A 17192-nucleotide genomic window follows, 5' to 3' on the forward strand; every position below is an offset into this window, starting at 1 on the left:
ACTGTCCCTGCTTTAGTCAGAGATACTATGCATTTTGTATATGCTTCACAAAGAAGTATCTTTTATAACTTGCAAACAAGCCCCCATTTTGAACTTTTTTTTTTTTAAGATTTTATTTATTTATTTGACAGAGAGTGAGCGAGGGAGGGAACACAAGCAGGGGGAGTGGGAAAGCAAGAAGTAGGCTTCCGCTTGAGCAGGGAGCCCAATGGGGGCTCAATCCCAGGACACTGGGATCAGGAACCAAGAGGAAGGCATATGCTTAATGACTAAGCCACCCAGGTGCCCCCCCCCTTCCACTTTTTGAACTTCTTCACAATTTTCACTGTTATGTTTTATTTTCTCTTTTTAAAGAAAGTCTGTGGTTGACCTTTGAGGGGCTGGGGAATGCCTAGCTCCAAGAAGTGACCAGGATCCACATATCCACATTCAATGTTTTCAAATCACTGCAAAATTAATTTTTTTTCATTTTCAGTTTTCATTTACTTTCAAGGTTTTGTTGTTGTTATTTTGTTAATAAAAACAAAAAATTTAAACCAGGGCACAAACTGGTTTTCTGGTGAATGTAAATACCAGAACTTAAATCATAGGGGGAACATTTTTTTTTTTTAAAGTCTGCAGTTGGGCGCCTGGGTGGCTCAGTGGGTTAAGCCTCTGCCTTTGGCTCGGGTCATGATCCCAGAGTCCTGGGATCGAGCCCCACCTCAGACTCTCTGCTTGGTGGGGAGCCTGCTTCCTCCTCTCTCTCTGCCTGCCTCTCTGCCTACTTGTGATCACTCTCTCTCTCTCTCTGCCAAATAAATAAATAAAATCTTTAAAAAAAATAATAAAAATTAAAAAATTAAAAGTCTGCAGTCACAGGTTTCTTTAAAACCATACAACAGTCCCCTTACAAACCATGTCTTGTTTCTGGTGTAATGGATCCTTCCTTTATCTGACGTCAAGTGACTAAATTATTGTTTTCCTCAGAAAGACTCTGGGCTAGGATTTCCACTTGTCTTTATATTTACTTAGGAAGAGGTGTCTGTGACTATTCACTTTCAGAGAAAGAAGAAAAGCAGAGGAGAGAATCCACATCTTCAAGAGGGTAAGGGACAGAGTATCAAAATGGCCTGGAAAATGTTCAGAATTAACATCAGAAAGTCAAATGTTCACCTAGGGCTCAGCTGGGAAGAAACAAAAGAAAAATCAATATGCAGTCAAAGAATGGCTTCACTTTTCTAGAAGGTGACTCTCTAGGAGAGTCCCTTAGCAACAGCTTTGAAATTCCAGAACCTGTCCTCAACCCTGATGGTCAGCTTCGGCGTCTGTCTGGATCTCAGACTTCTTGCCCGATCTTCCTACCACGGAAATGCACGTGGCAGTGGTGGAAACAGCCTTGGTGCTGCTGCTGAGCATGGGGTGGACCTCAGACTCTCTCTGCTCACCCACCATTTTTTATAGAGACTGTTGGATCCGTCGCTTTCCAGGTCTTCTGATTGACCTGGAGGAGTCTCAGAAGCTGGGAGCTCAGTTCCTGAAGTATTATTCTGAAAGTACCGGCCAGAAATGTAGCAGGAGCTGCTGCCTTAGGAAGGATGGTAAGTATCAATGATATGCCTGAGCAAAAATCAGGAGAAACTTAGAAAATGAAGACCTAAGTAAGGAGCTCTAGGCAGAGGTTCCAGGGAACAGATGATCAGGACTAGGGAAGATGAGGGAGAGACAAGGGGATGGGGGAGGCAGGAGAGAGATTGAGGCTGACTTTGCCGTTTGGATCAGTTCTGGCTCAGTTTACAAATCTGGTGATGATCCAGAGTGCCATGGAACCCACAGGTAACACAGAATCTTCTTTTCTTCACTAAAGTGCTAAATGAAACGATTTCCTCGAGGGTTAACTAACAATATTTCCACATCCCCCCAAAATGGCATATTTGGCTTCAAAAAATAATACAATAATTTCTTTTTCAAACTTCTTTTGGTGATCTCAATATTTCAAATTTTTGAAATGTGCTTGTTTGTGTTGAGCAAATGTGGGTTGCATGGAGCAAGAATTTAGATTGTTTAGATGTTTTGAAGGACATAGGTAGATATATGTCAACTAGCAAAAAGAAAGAAAATAAATATATATTTTAAATATTCTGATTTTTTTGTCTGAAGTCCAGAATCAGAGTTAAGCATCACCCATGTAATATGATCAAGGTTTATAATAAGGAAAACATTTCATTATTGCAGAATTTCCAGTTATAATTGTCTAAAGACTACTTTCATTTGTTTTTCATTTTTCCAAGATTTTAAAGCTACTTGGAAAGAAATAGCAAAAGCAACACAATACGTTAAAATAATTCTCTTGGTTCTTCTACACTTTCTTTCCATGGTTTGATACTGACTTATTAATTGCCAGTGCCTCCTATCCAAGTACACATGGCAGATTTCTGGGATGTGTACTGAGGCTACCCAAGGGTGTAAACTGACCACAGTGTGAGAAGCTGTCCCGGGCGAAGCCCTAGAAAGTTAATCAGGCACACAAGAGAGCAATTAATTTTTTAAAGGGAATTTTTTTTTTTTTACAGAATTTATTTATTTGAGAGAGAGAGAGTGTGTGTGTGTGTGTGTGTGTGTGTGAGAGAGAGAGAGTACAAGCAGAGGCAACAGCAGAGGGAAAGGAGAAACAGATTTCCCGTTTAGCAGGGAGCCCAATGCAGGGCTTGATCCCAGGACCCGGGATCATGAGCTGAGCCAAAGGCAGACGCTTAACTGACTGAGGCACCCAGGTGCCCCAAAGGGAAATTTTTTTGAAAAGGTTGCCAATCTAGATTCTCACCTTAAAGATGCTTCTAACTCCCATAAGCCTGAAGGGAAGGTGTGTGGGGGGGTGTGCCTTTCAGCATTTTCCCATGGTATCCATTTACCTGACTGTCCATCGCAGGGAAACTGTGTCCTCTGGACTTCCAGGGATACTTTAAGCATCCAGTAGAATTCCATGATTTTAGAGCCTCTGTAGCTTCCAAGTTGTGGTTTTCTTCCTCCAGAAGAAAGGGCACGAACACACGTCTGTTTTTAGCTGGAAGCCAGAACTTTAAAAAGCCACAGTCCTGCAATAACTAACCTGTTCAGAGCTGGAACTCTAAAATGTACACGAAGAGGAATATAAAACTTCTTTTAAAATTGTTCTCTTTACAGCATCAACTACTTTCTTATCAAAAATTTAAATGTCTAAATTTGCATATTTTTAAATCCTTTCCCTTAAACTTGACAGTCCAGTCTTTAAGGAATGCATTTGTAATCTAAAATGTATCCGCAATGTATTATTCATTGAATTCTGCCCTCTTCTTTATCCTCCTGGCTGGCCCAGAGGTAACGGGGGAGGGGTGGGATAGAGCTCCCCACAGTTAACCTTACACAGAAGCAGCAAAGGTTTGGCCAACCACAGTTCCACAACAGCTTTAGGGATACTCTGAGGTCTGGTAATTGTATGCTATCCCTCTGTAATCTTATTTTATTAAAGAAGTTGATACCTTTGGTCAATGGATATTTCCCAGTGCATGGTTCCTACTACACTGCAGCAGGAGGGAAGTCTGTTTTGTACTTGAGGGAGGACAGACTGGATACTGGCACTCAGCAAATCAGACTTAAGGGTTTCCAGAAATAACAAGATGCATTTTATGGAGCAAAGTTATTTAGGAGAAGGGGGATAGCATCAGTGACGTACCCCCACCCACTAGAATTCCAAATGTTCACATCCTTGTCAGTGGACTCTCTTCCTCTTTAAAGGACATTGAATGGGCTTTCCGTTGGATGTGTGATTTGCAAATGGGGCTAGTGCTCCCTATAATCAGGGTCAGGGTAGCGTTCACCTGGCCTGCTGCCTTTCTACCATCCGGGCCTCTCCCAGTAATTGCAGTGTTTGCCTTCCCATGACTCCCTCTTTTGTTACAACATCTGTCACTTGATTTTTGTTTTTCTTTCTCTGGTGAACTCCGGTGCATTAGCATTCTGAGAGGGCACTGCAACTAGAAATCTGATAAGCCCCAGGGGCTTCTGTAGCCAACTGAACTTTTCATGAACATAAAATCCTGGGATTGGAAAATGATTCCAGGTAATCCTGTGTGGAATGGAATGTGTGAAAGATTAGAGAAAAATCCATGGACAGTTTCTTTTATTTATTTATTTTTAATTATTATTATTATTATTATTTTTAAAGATTTTATTTATTTATTTGACAGAGAGAAATCACAGGTAGATGGAGAGGCAGGCAGAGAGAGAGAGGGAAGCAGGCTCCCTGCTGAGCAGAGAGCCCGATGTGGGACTCGATCCCAGGACCCTGAGATCATGACCTGAGCCGAAGGCAGCGGCTTAACCCACTGAGCCACCCAGGCGCCCCTGGACAGTTTCTTTTAAAAGGGCATTTTCCGGGCGCCTGGGTGGCTCAGTGGTTAAGCCGCTGCCTTCAGCTCAGGTCATGATCTCAGGGTCCTGGGATCGAGTCCCGGTTCGGGCTCTCTGCTCAGCAGAGAGCCTGCTTCCTCCTCTCTCTCTCTCTGCCTGCCTCTCTGCCTACTTGTGATTTCTCTCTGTCAAATAAATAAATAAAATCTTTAAAAAAAAATAAAAAATAAAAGGGGATTTTCCACATTCATAGAAACAGTTACTGTAGTTCACCATGTTCTGTGAGATGTCTGCACATAGCCCTGCAATATACTGGTGTGAATGCCATGTTCTTGGAAGAAATAGAAGCTACTCAGAGCTCTTCCAGCTGGGAGAAACCAAAACCACCTGCAGATGCACTTTTCCTTTCAGTTTCCTGTAACGTGGCTGTCTTCTACCATGATCCCATGCATGACAATGTCAACTGCCTCCATGTTCACTGCCCCACACTGGAGAGCTGCATATTAGAGCCTGGAACCAGTGCCATTTTATACAACGTAACAGAAGGTAATGATTTGTGCATTTTGTGTTTATGCTGAAGAATGTTGGTAACGCTCTAGTAGAGATGTATAACCTAGAAACTGGCTGGTAACAACCTGAACCACTATTTTCCCATGATCTCTATCTGGAAAAGTTTTGGGCATCCAGGGCAGAAAACTACAAATAAATTTGCTCTAGTTTGGCATGCTCAGCACTGATGAATTCATTCCAGATGATAACAAATTGTATGTGATCAAAGAAGAGCTTAAGCATTACCTATATTCCAGGAGCCCCTAGCAAAAGCCCAAAAAGGCATTCCTAATAGTGAATACTGTTACGCTGAAAAAAACAAGTAAATTAAAAAAAAAAAAAAAGAAGGCATTCCTACTAGAGGGGCTAAGCGTACTACTAGGAACAAAGAAAATGCTTAGTGGCAGTTTTGAGGTCTATGGACAGACACTGTATACAAGGCTTCTACAAAGATTGATGTCAAGGACAAGGAAATGCACTTACTAACATACATTAGCCTACCAATGGTCCCAAGATAACCATTATTTTAGATAAATACACATTTAAGCGTGCCTTGCCCATGTATACAAACACATGGTACAAATTGGTAAATGTGAAAGAATAGATTTTTGCCATCCGGATACAAAGGCGCTAAATTTCGTCATTGGTTTTATTTACTGAACACCTAATTCAGGCCAGGAGCAGCATTGCAGAAGATGGCAGCTGTATGTCTGCCCTCGAGTTTCTTACAATCTAGTTGATATGACAAGGCTCACAATTAGTGTAGAACCTAATTAAATACAAAAATGTGTGATACTGCCTCAAGTACAAGCACTCAAAAGAAGAGGAGACTAAAGAAACCTATGTTCAGAGGCAGCTTCGTGGAAGAGGCCAGGCAGAGGCAAGACAAGGAGTTCTGTATCACACGACGGGAGAGTAGAAAACAGATCTGGCTACAAAAGGGGCACTTTCGGGGTTGCAATGAAAATCTGGGTAAGGCTAGGGTAGGCCAGGTTACAAAAGTGTTTTGGACAAAGCAGTGTTTGGACTTGACTTTGTCAGCAACAGAGAACCAGCAAAGGAATTTAGTGAGAGAACGTCATCATTAAAGTGATGAGTGTGATTGTCTTTAGTCTGGAAAAATAATATGCAGGATGCGAATTAGAATATCTAGTCAGGGAAGCATTAGATCTGGAGAAGGTGACCGTAACTGCAATGAAGAGGAGGGATGATTACCAGCACTTTGGGAGGGAACCAGATAGGAACCACTTTTTGGATGAAGGAAAAGAAGAGAGTGGAGTCCAAGATTGCTCTGCAGTACATAGATTCCAGCTTGGGTGATGGAAGATTGGTGAGGTCACCGAAAGGGATAGAGTGCCAGACAAAATGATTTTGGCTTTGGGACTGTTCAGTGATGACATGAGATGTCTAGGTGGGAACCTTCAGTAGACCACAGGAGCAATGAGACCAGGGACCGAGAAAGAGGAAATAACAGGTGATGCGGATTTCAGTGCCACTGACATAATGGTGACAGCCGATGAGGATATTTGTGTGTGGGGGGAGGGGGGGAAGGGGTGAGATGAAGGGAAAATTCAGCAGAAGACAACAGACTAAAGATTGTAGAAAGCACACAACCAATTTGAACCAAGGAGAGAACCAGCTAAAGAAAGAAAAAATGAGAAACAGGCAATCTGAGATAAAGTGTCAAGAGAGTCTGCATTCCAGGGAGTCACAAGAGGAGAATTTTAGGGAAAGGATGGCCAGCAGGATTGAGGGTAAAAGAGAAGTCAGAACAATGAGGTGGCCAGGAAATATGGAAACTACTGATTATCTCAGAAGCATAATTCTGACAGAATAGTGCGGATGGAACAAGATGGCAGAAGGCAAACAACAAAGAAAGGAAATGGATATCGTTATGTTGAGAGGGAGAGAGGCAGAGAGACAGAAACTGATAGGAGAGACAACTGAAAAGCTGTTGAGAAGTTTTTTCCCCTCCCCTTTATAGACAGAGCAATATTTGCTTGTGTCTGAAGTCAGAGGGAAAGGAGTTCCTTTACAAGAGAGAAAATACTGAAGACAAAGTCATTACCTTCAGGAACTGGGAAGGGAGGAGACAGAGGGCTTCGCTCATGATTTTGAATACAGTTATACTTCTGTATTATTTATTTTTTTAAAACTTTAAGATGCTACATATCTCAAATGGTTACTGCTTTTTTTGCAATTCTTGCACTAACATTGGCTATTGTTACCCAGAAGCCCCGGCAGACACAAAGAATCCTCCATGATGGAGCCAGCTGTTTGTAACAGAAAGTGTTCTTGAAAGTTAAGATAAATTCAAATGTGGCCAGTACGTTTCTAAGCCTTCCAGAAATATGCAATAGTAGAACTTGAACTTAAGCTCAGTTCACTAACTTGGTGGCAAACCCAAGACTTCTCCAAGCTGTGCTTTGATATTCTCTCCTTGAAATAAAAAATAAAATGAATGATGCCTTATTTATCTTTCAGGTATAGATCCAGATTTGCTGGTTTTTGAACAATCACGTCCCACATATCTAAATACTCGTTCCTCATCTAACACACGGGACAGACTAAGGATTTTAAAAGCTACGCATTTAGATGAACAACAAACCACAGTGATAAACCAAATGCTACCATCAACCACACATCAAGATTCGGTTGTCAACACAAACAGTACTAGGTATTCCAAGGAGTTAACCACAGATTCTTGGGCAAAACTCATTTCCCTGAATAACTCCATTACCACAGAGGTAAATATGGTGTCACACAGCACTGATTTCATCAATAATCCAGATAACAAGACTATTTCTCCTTTCTTTGTTCCCATAGACACAAAAGCTTTTCATAGGCCTATTCCATCCCGACTCAACAGTAGCAAGCAATTACTAAATAAAACCAAGGGGTCCAACAGCAGAAACCACACAGCTGAGAATGAAGACATGACACCTGATGGGGCATCTGTGACTTCAAAGATGTGGCTGGCTCCAGTGGCCCTCTGTACCTCTGTCATCTTTCTTTGCTGTTGTATGATCATCCTAGCATCTGGATGCTGGAGAAAGCAGCAGGGCCAGTATAAGCCAGGGCAGAGAAAGGCAGGATCCAGGCATGTCAAAAAGTTGACACTCTAAAGAAGAACTCTTAATAGTAAAAGTTACAAGATTGTAAGCTTTCAAGGGTATCGTTTTTAGTTTTCTGTAAGACAAGGGCTGTTTGTTTAAAAAAAATAAATATTGCACAGGATTGCAAGGCCATAATCTTCATAAACTTAACTGCTTTGATCATTTCTATTTTGTGAATAGTCTACCCTTTGCCAAAGTTCCAAAATTCTGACCCCTGCACTTGTTTAGCACAGTGTGAGAGATATGCTTCTAAGTGCTATACATGTATTCCCTCATGGATATAATTTTATGAATTAGATATACTTTTTAAAATGACTATAGTACTATTATCACATTTTACAGATGAGGAAAATGAGAAGAGAGAGGCTATCTTCCCTAAAGTCACATAGCTTAATATTAGGGAGGGCAGGATTTAATAGATATCTGGTTCAAAAGTTCATGCTGGAAATCACTGTTAGATTAAAAGCCTCCAAAAAACATGGAAAAAAAAATACAGAGAGGAAAACACCATAATATCATATGTTTCCTGTCAAGGTCAAATAATTGTCATGTATGTTAATAAAATCTTTTAGTGGATTGGACAGAAAAGTGCTATTATTACAGTTACTAACACATGTGCAAATGCTGCCTTTTAAAAAAATTTAGTTTTGATGTTCGACTGATTAATTCTTCTTAATCCTAAACCATCTTCATTTTTTAAAGTTGACATGCCTTTAACTCTGGTACTGGAATTGTGTTGATCTCTGTTGAATAAAGTTTGGGAGTTTTCGTTTACAGCCCTCACGTGTATGTAGTGTTTTCCCAGGTGCAAACATTAGCTGTAGGTATTTGAGCTCTGTCCAAATCTTACACCAGATCTACCCCCACCCCCACCCTGAAGTGCAGACACTTTAATTCAATCAAGTCTCCAATGATTTTAAGCTTTAGACCCTTAATCTAACCCTTGAAACTCTTTTTAAATGTGAGGAGAGATACTAAAACACAGCCAATAAGCAAGAATAGATAAAAGAAAGCCCTATTACAGGATTAATAAAACAGTATTGTTCTCTCTTATGTTAAAACAAACTGTCCAGTGGCTTAAGAGGTGTTTCTGTTTCTTTCCCTAGTGTTGATACTATGTGGGGGAAAAATATGTCTGTTTCTTTTTTTAATATAAGGAAGAAATATAAAAAATCTCTATCAGTGGAATATTAGCTACAAATAAAAATCTGATTTTTACAATGTCATCAACTTACCCTTATTTACTAGTCATGATATTAAATATTAAATTTTATCAATTTCTTTCCCAATTCATTAGGAAAAAAATTATTCATATTACATAGGGAGGATATAAAGACTTAAATTACCCTAAAATTATATTTCAATAAGTAACTCAGGAAGCAGTCTTTAAAAATTATTTGTACAATCTTTTAAAAGATTATTTTTCTTTAAAATATATGCAAGTTTTTAATTTACCTTATTTTATTTTTTATATACAAGCTTTTAAAGGTTTCCAAAAAACCAGGGGTGCTAGAAAAACATTTTTCTTCCTTGGGGTTTCTTAGAATTTGCTCATTTCCTAAAATTGGTAGTTTTATAAAAATGACCATAATTTGAGAAAACATATTTACATTTGTAAGAAACCAAACTCATACTCCTCTTCTTCAGCCACTATCTGTGACCATCAGATAAACTGAAGACATTTATTAGACTGCAGATGCAACCAGGCCAGTGTCAGCCAGGAAGCAAAAATCGCCGAGCCTAGAAACCATGTCCTTCCTGGAAGCCACAAGGACCAAAAGAGAACTTCTGAATAGAATTTAAAACTTTCTTAAGAAACAATAAAAGATTCTCAAGGCCAACAACCAGTCAACAACCAAGGCCAAGATTGTTAAACTCAATTGCAAAGTAATGATAATACTGAAATCCTCCCAACATTGTAACTAGCCAGACCTCTTTTAAAAAGTCTGTAACTGTCCAGTATTATGAAATACTTACCACTGTTGGGGAAGACATATGCAAAGAAAGAACTAAAGCATGTCACAATTAAGGGAACAGATTTATCCTACTTCTTAGTTGCCTATGTGTTTAAGCAACTTCTGAGTTATATAATTTTAAGTTTGATGTCAGCAGTCAATGTGTTATCAATGTAGCAAATATCCCTTAGACTTGGTTAAAGGATAAATATGATGTTCATTGTATATATTGGCTCAATTAATATCTTAAAGGATGGGTAAAGATCCGATTAATGAAAAACAGTAGTTTAATTATTGCTAAAATTATAATGATCGTAACTGCTTTCTATCTGAGGCAGTTCTGTATTAATCTCACAGCTCTAAGATTTTGCCATTAGGTGTCAGTGCTACAGCCTATCTTCAGATCAGTTGCCTGGAGATACCCAAACTGCAAAGGCTAGAGGGTACAGTGCTCTGTGAGACACCAAGTATAAATTTGGAGCGGGGAGGTCTGTCTGAAAAACCACCCTCGGGTTTGGTAATTCACTAGAATAATTCACAGAACTCAAGGAAAGCTGTTATACTCATGGTTATGGTTTATCACAGGGAAAGGATATGGATTAAAGTCAGCCAAGGAAAGAAGCACATAGAATGAAGTCACAGAGGGTTCCAAAGTTATAGTTTCTCGTGTCTGCCCCTAGAGGCAAGATATGTTACTTTTCCTGCACCAGTGTATGGTAATATGCCCAGAGTACTGCCAGCCAGGGAAACCTGCCCAAACTTTAGCAGTTCAAAGATTTTATAGAGGCTCTATTGCATGGGTATGACCGAGTGATTACCTGGGTGGTTGATCTCAGCTGCCAGGTGGACTGATCCCAGGTGACTTAATGCCCCTTCCTCTAAATCATGTGGTTTTGCCGGCATGGCTAAGACTGTCAGGTGTGGCCAGCCCCACCCTAAAATCCATTGTGACTGGCTCTCACCCTAAACAAAGATATTCCTATGAGGTATGACATAGGTTACCTCCTAGAAGCTGCAAGCAAAGGCCAGACCTCTCTTTGGGCCAGGTCAGATTTTTTATTACACAGCATTACCTCCTCTGTTTTATCTATTATTATAGTATTATTTCAAAAGATGGATGACCCTAACCTACCATCTCTTTACATGTTCCCAAAGGATTTCTCCTCAACCTCTATTTTCAAAATGTTCCCTTCTTCAATACTGTTTCTGCATCTGAAATTCCTTAAACTCCATGAATCTCTAAGAAATATAACATTTCAATACACTTAAAGTATGCTTTTAATTTTTAATTTTAATTTATTTTTTAATTTTTATTTTTTTAATAAAAAATTTTTAATTTTTATTACTTATTTATATTTTTTTAAAAAAGGTTTTATCTATTTATTTGACAGAGAGAGATCACAAGCAGGCAGAGATACAGGCGGGGGGGTCAGGGGTGGGGGGAGCAGGCTCCCCGCCAAGCGGAGAGCCCAATTCAGGACTCAATCCCAGGACCCTGAGATCATGACCTGAGCCAAAGGCAGCGGCTTAACCCACTGAGCCACCCAAGCACCCTAATTTACTATTTCTATGCAGTGGGTTACAATGTATCTCTCTTTTTGCAGTCAAGGTCATCTTATCATACTTAATAACATACAGATTCTTGAACTTGCTAATACTAAATCATACCTTCATTTCATATAAATCCTTTGGGTAACTGTTTTCAAATTCTTTTTGGCTTTCATTTATGTTCTCTAATTCTGTTAGGCAAAGTAAGTTTTGGACAAGTAACAAACTCATTAATTCCAAGTAATTAAACTCAATAGAAAATAAAATTCTATTTTAATTAACTTAACCACTTACAACTTTGGAAGTGGTAGACATAATAGATAAAAAGACTGAATTGACAGTTAAATTGAATGGAATGTTTCATAGGACAAGTCTTACTTTGTCATTTACTCCAATTAATTTCAAGGTCTTACACCTCATCTCTTTTCTGAGCTGCAGAAACTCTAACTGGGGAATCTAAAGAGATGAATACCAGTTAACCTCCATTTCCACTTTTCTGCAAGCATTGGCTTGGAGAAGTGAGCCCCAGAAAACAGAAAGAAGGATGCTAAGCAGAGTTGAATTAACATAAAGTGAGCCCAAAAGAGAGGAATGGAGCAAACTTTTCAGTTTAGAAAAATACTTCCAAGAACCTGTTTCTAATCACAATTGGCATCTGTAGAAAAGGCATTGGGTGGACAGTAGTTATGTAAAAAAAAAAGCACTGAACTATATACAGGGAAGTACGTTCTGGACTTAGCCTCCTAAATATCCAAAGTCATTACAGCTGGTCCTGACTTATTTTGACTCACGATTTTTTGAATTTATAATGGTGTGAAAGCAGTAACATACTGAGGAAACCATACTTCAGATTTTGAATTTTGATCTTTTCCCAGACTAGTGATATATGATGATACATTTTCATGATACTGGGCAGCAGCAGCCGAAGCTCCTATCCAGCCATGTGATCCTAAGGGTAAACAACCTGTATAATGACAACCACTTTGTACCCATAAAACCATTCTTTAACTTTCAGTACAGTATTCAATAAACTTCATGAGATATTTAACACTTAATTATAAAATAGGCTCTGTGATAGATGATTCTGGCCAACTGTAAGCTAATGTTAAGTGTTCTGAGCACGTTTAAGGTAGGTTGAACTAAGCTATGATGCTTGGTAGGTTAGGTGTATTAAATATATTTTCAACTTACGATATTTTCATCTTAAGATGGATTTATTGGGACATAACCCCATCCTAAGTTGAGGAAGATCTGGATTTAAAAGCAACCAATAGGTGCTAATTTGTATAAAAAGAAATAGGAGATAAAATAACAACATATGTATATACATGAATATTAAAGTGATGGCAGAAATAAAATTAAAATACTTTCAAACCAGAAGGAATCACACAGGTCGTCTAATCAGTTCTACTGCCACACCATACAAATAAGAAAACTGCTGAATAATTGCCATGATGCATTAGTATGAGAAAATATTTTAAATGTGATGTGGCTTCTAGAGTTAACATGGTGTAGTAAGGACCCTATGTTAGTCTTATCCCTGGAATTCAGCTAGATAGTTATCAAATCATTCTGAACACTTGCATTTTCAACCAGAGATCTGATAAAAGAAATGCTGCAATGCTACAAAGAGAAAAGTGGCCACTTCTTAGAAATATTGTCGTCTTTACTCTCTCTTTCTTCTTTTCTTTTCTGGACATAATAACAAGATGGAGAAACTTAATAACAAAAGAAAGAAGAACAGGAGTTAATATGGATATAAGTAAGATGTCTGAACTAGAACTTAAAACAATGATTATAAAGATACAAGTTGGGCTTGAAAAAAGCATTCAAGATACTAAAGAATCCCTTACTGTAGAAATAAAAGAACTAAAATACAGTCATGCCAAAATTAAAAATGCTATTACTGAGATGCGGTAAAAAATGGAGGCTCTGAAAGTGACAATAAATAAGGCACAGGAGAGTCAGTAATATAGAAGACAAAATAATGGAAAATAAGTAAGCCGAAGAGAGACAACTACTTAATCACGAAGGAAAGCTTCCAGAAATCGGTGATTCGATAAAGCAAAATAATATCCAGATAATAGGGGTCCCAGAAGATGAAGGGGAAGGAGGGAGGGCAGAAGGTTTATTTGAACAAATTACAGCTGGGAACTTCCCTAATCTGGGGAAGGAAATAGGCATTCAATCCAGGAGGGACAGAGACATCCCCTCAAAATCAATAAAAAGATTGAGGTAAAGATAAATGGTTCTCTAACCCCTTACTCTCAGTTTGGAGTTGTGTTTGGACATACAATAAAGAAGCTTGCAAATTTCAGATTAAGAGAAAAACCTGAAAGCAGCTTAGGACAAGAGGTCCATAACCTACAATGGTAGAAACATAAAGCTGACAGCGGACTTGCCCAGAGACCTGGAAGGCCAGTAAGGACTGGCATGATATATTCAGGGTACCAAATGAGAAAAATATGCAACCAAGAATACTTTTATCCAGCAAGGTTGTCATTCAGAATAGAAGGAGAGATAAAGAGTTTCCAGGTTAGACAAAAACTAAAGGAATTTTTGACCACTACACTAGCCCTGTAAGAAATATTAAAGGGGATCCTTTGAGGGAAGAGAACCCAAAAGTAACAAACAGCAGAAAGGAACAGTGACAATCTACAGAAACAGTGACTTTACTGAAAATACAATGGTATAACTTCCTACGTAATTACTTTGAATGTAAATGGACTAAATGTTCCAATCAAAAGACACATGATATCAGAGTGGATAAAAAACAAGACCCATTGATATGCTGTCTATAAGAGACTCATTTTAGACCCAAAGATACCTCCAAATTGAGCATGAGGGGGTGGAGAACCATTTATCATGTTAATGAATATCAAAAGAAAGCTGGAGTAGCCATCCTTACATCAAACTAGACTTTTTAAACCAAAGACTATAATAGGAGATGAAAAGGACACAGTATCATAATAAAAGGGTCTACCCAACAAGAAGATCTAACAACTGTAAATATTTATGCCCCTAACTTGGGAGCAGCCAATTGTACAAACCAATTAATAAAATTAAAGAAACACACTGATTATAATACAATCATAGTTGGAGACTTCAACACCCCACTCACTGCAATGGACAGATCATCTAAGCAGATGAAAAAGGAAACAAGGGCTTTGAATGACACACCAGACCAGATGGACTTAAGAGATCTATTTAGAGCATTTCATCTTAAAGCAACAGAATACACATTCTTCTTGAGTGTACATGGAACATTCCCCTGAACAGATCACATACTGCATCAAAAATCAGGCCTCAACTGGTACAGAAAGACTGAGATCATACCATGCAAATTTTTAGAACACCATGCTTTAAAACCTGAACTCAATCACAAGAGAAAAATTGGAAGGAACACAAATACATGTTGGTTAAAGAGCACCTTATTAAAGAATCAATCAGGAAATTAGAGAAGAACTCAAAATATACACGGAAATAAATGTGAAAACAGGATAGTTCTGAACCTTTGGGATACAGCAAAGATGGTCCTAAGAGGGAAGTATATAGTAACATAAGCCTTTCTCAAGAAATAAGAGAAGTAGGGTGCCTGGGTGGCTCAGTGGGTTAAACCCTCTGCCTTCGGCTTGGGTCATCATCACAGGGTTCTGGGATCGAGCCGCACATCAGGTTCTCTGCTCAGTGGGGAGTCTGCTTCCCCCTCTCTCTGCCTGCCTCTCTGCCTACTTGTGATCTCTCTCTCTCTCTCTGTCTGTCAAATAAATAAATAAAATCTTTAAAAAGAAAGAAAGAAAGAAAGAAAGAAAGAAAGAAAGAAAGAAAGAAAGAAAGAAACAAGAGAAGTCCCAAATACACAACCTAACCTTAGACCTAAAGGAGCTGGGAAAAGACCAGCAAATAAAGCCAAAATCTACTACAAAGCTGTAATCAGCAACACAGCATGGTACTGGCACAAAAACAGACACATAGATCAATGGAACAGAACAGAGAGCAGATATGGACCCTCAACTCTATGGTCAACTAATCTTCAACAAAGCAGGAAAGAATGTCCAATGGAAAGAAGACAGTGTCTTCAACAAATGGTGCTGAAAAAATTAGACAGCCACATGCAGAAGAATGAAACCGGACTATTTCCTTACACCATCACAAAAATAGACTCAAAATGGATGAAAGACCTAAACGTGAGATAGGAATCTGTCAAAATCCTAGAAGAAAATATAGGCAGCAACCTTACCTCAGCTGCAACAACTTTTTGCTAGATATGTCTCCAAAGACAAGGGAAACAAAAGCAAAAATGTACTATTGAGACTTCATCAAGATAAAAAGCTTTTGCACAGCAAATAGCTGACAAAATTAAAAGGCAACCTATGGAATGGGAGAATATATTTGCAAATGGCTTATCAGATAAAGGGCCAGTATCCGGGGCGCCTGGGTGGCTCGGTGGGTTAAAGCCTCTGCCTTCGGCTCAGGTCATGATCTCAGGGTCCTGGGATCGAGCCCCGCATCGGGCTCTCTGCTCAGCGGGGAGCCTGCTTTCCCCTTTCTCTCTGCCTACTTGTGATCTCTGTCTGTCAAGTAAATAAAATTTAAAAAAAAAAAAAAGGGCCAGTATCCAAAATCTATAAAGAAACTTATTAAAGTCAACACCCAAAAATCAAAAAATCCAGTCAAGAAATGGGCAGAAGACGCCAACAGACTTTACCCCAAAGAAAACATACAAATGGCTTGCAGACACAGCATGAGGGAAATACAAATCAAAACCATAATGAGATACCATCTCACACCAGTCAAAATGGCTAAAATTAACAAGTCAGGAACAACAGATGTTGGTGAAGATGTGGAGAAAGGGGAACCCTCTTACACTGTTAGTAGGAATGCAAACTGGTGAGCCGCTCTGGAAAACAGTTTGGAGGTTCCTCAGAAAGTTGAAAAGAGAGCTACCCTATGAACCAGCAACTGCATTACTGGGTATTTACCCCAAAGATACAAATGCAGTGATCCAAAGGGGCATCTCACCCCAATGTTTAGAGTAGCAACGTCCACCACAGCCAAAATATGGAAAGCGTCCAGATGTCCACTGACAGATGAATGGATAAAGATGAGGTATATATACACAGTAGTATTTTTATTCAGAAAGAATTAAATCTTATCGTTTTCAACAATGTGGATAGAATTAGAGTATTATGCTAAGCAAAATAAGTAAGTCAGAGAAAGACAAATACCATATGATTTCATTCATATGTGGAATTTAAGAAATAAAAGAGATGAACACAGGAGAAGATAAGGAAAAATAAAATAAGATGAAAATTGACAGGAAGGCAAACTGTAAGAGACATTGAACTCTAGGAAACACACTGAGGGTTGCTGAAGGGGAGGTGGGTGGGGTGATGAGGTAACTGGGGGATGGGTATTAAAAAGGGAAACCGATGGAATGAGCACTGGGTATGTTATATGCAACTGATGAATCACTAAACTAATAATAATCACTAAGCCTCTGAAACTAATAAAAAAAATCTGAAATGTGTAAAAACGGTTTTTTTTTTAGCATTTTCAAATTTATATAAAGTGAGATAATTATAAAATTATATCATAGAGATTTTAAATCAAGGAGATTTTTAAAAATCATAAAATAAAAATTAAATCAAGGAGA

The 17192-nt window shown here is 38.8% G+C and overlaps 1 pseudogene across 1 annotated transcript; it reads left to right on the forward strand.

Moving 5' to 3' along the window:
• Nucleotides 1-855: 855 nt before the first annotated feature.
• On the forward strand, nucleotides 856-8042 carry LOC309870270 (MANSC domain-containing protein 4 pseudogene; annotated as a pseudogene). The gene is made up of 3 exons: nucleotides 856-1580; nucleotides 4780-4914; nucleotides 7402-8042. The product of its transcript is annotated as an MANSC domain-containing protein 4 pseudogene (transcript).
• Nucleotides 8043-17192: the final 9150 nt, after the last annotated feature.

The sequence above is a fragment of the Mustela nivalis genome (genome assembly GCF_964662115.1).
Source record: "Mustela nivalis genome assembly, chromosome: 7".
NCBI lineage: Eukaryota > Metazoa > Chordata > Mammalia > Carnivora > Mustelidae > Mustela > Mustela nivalis.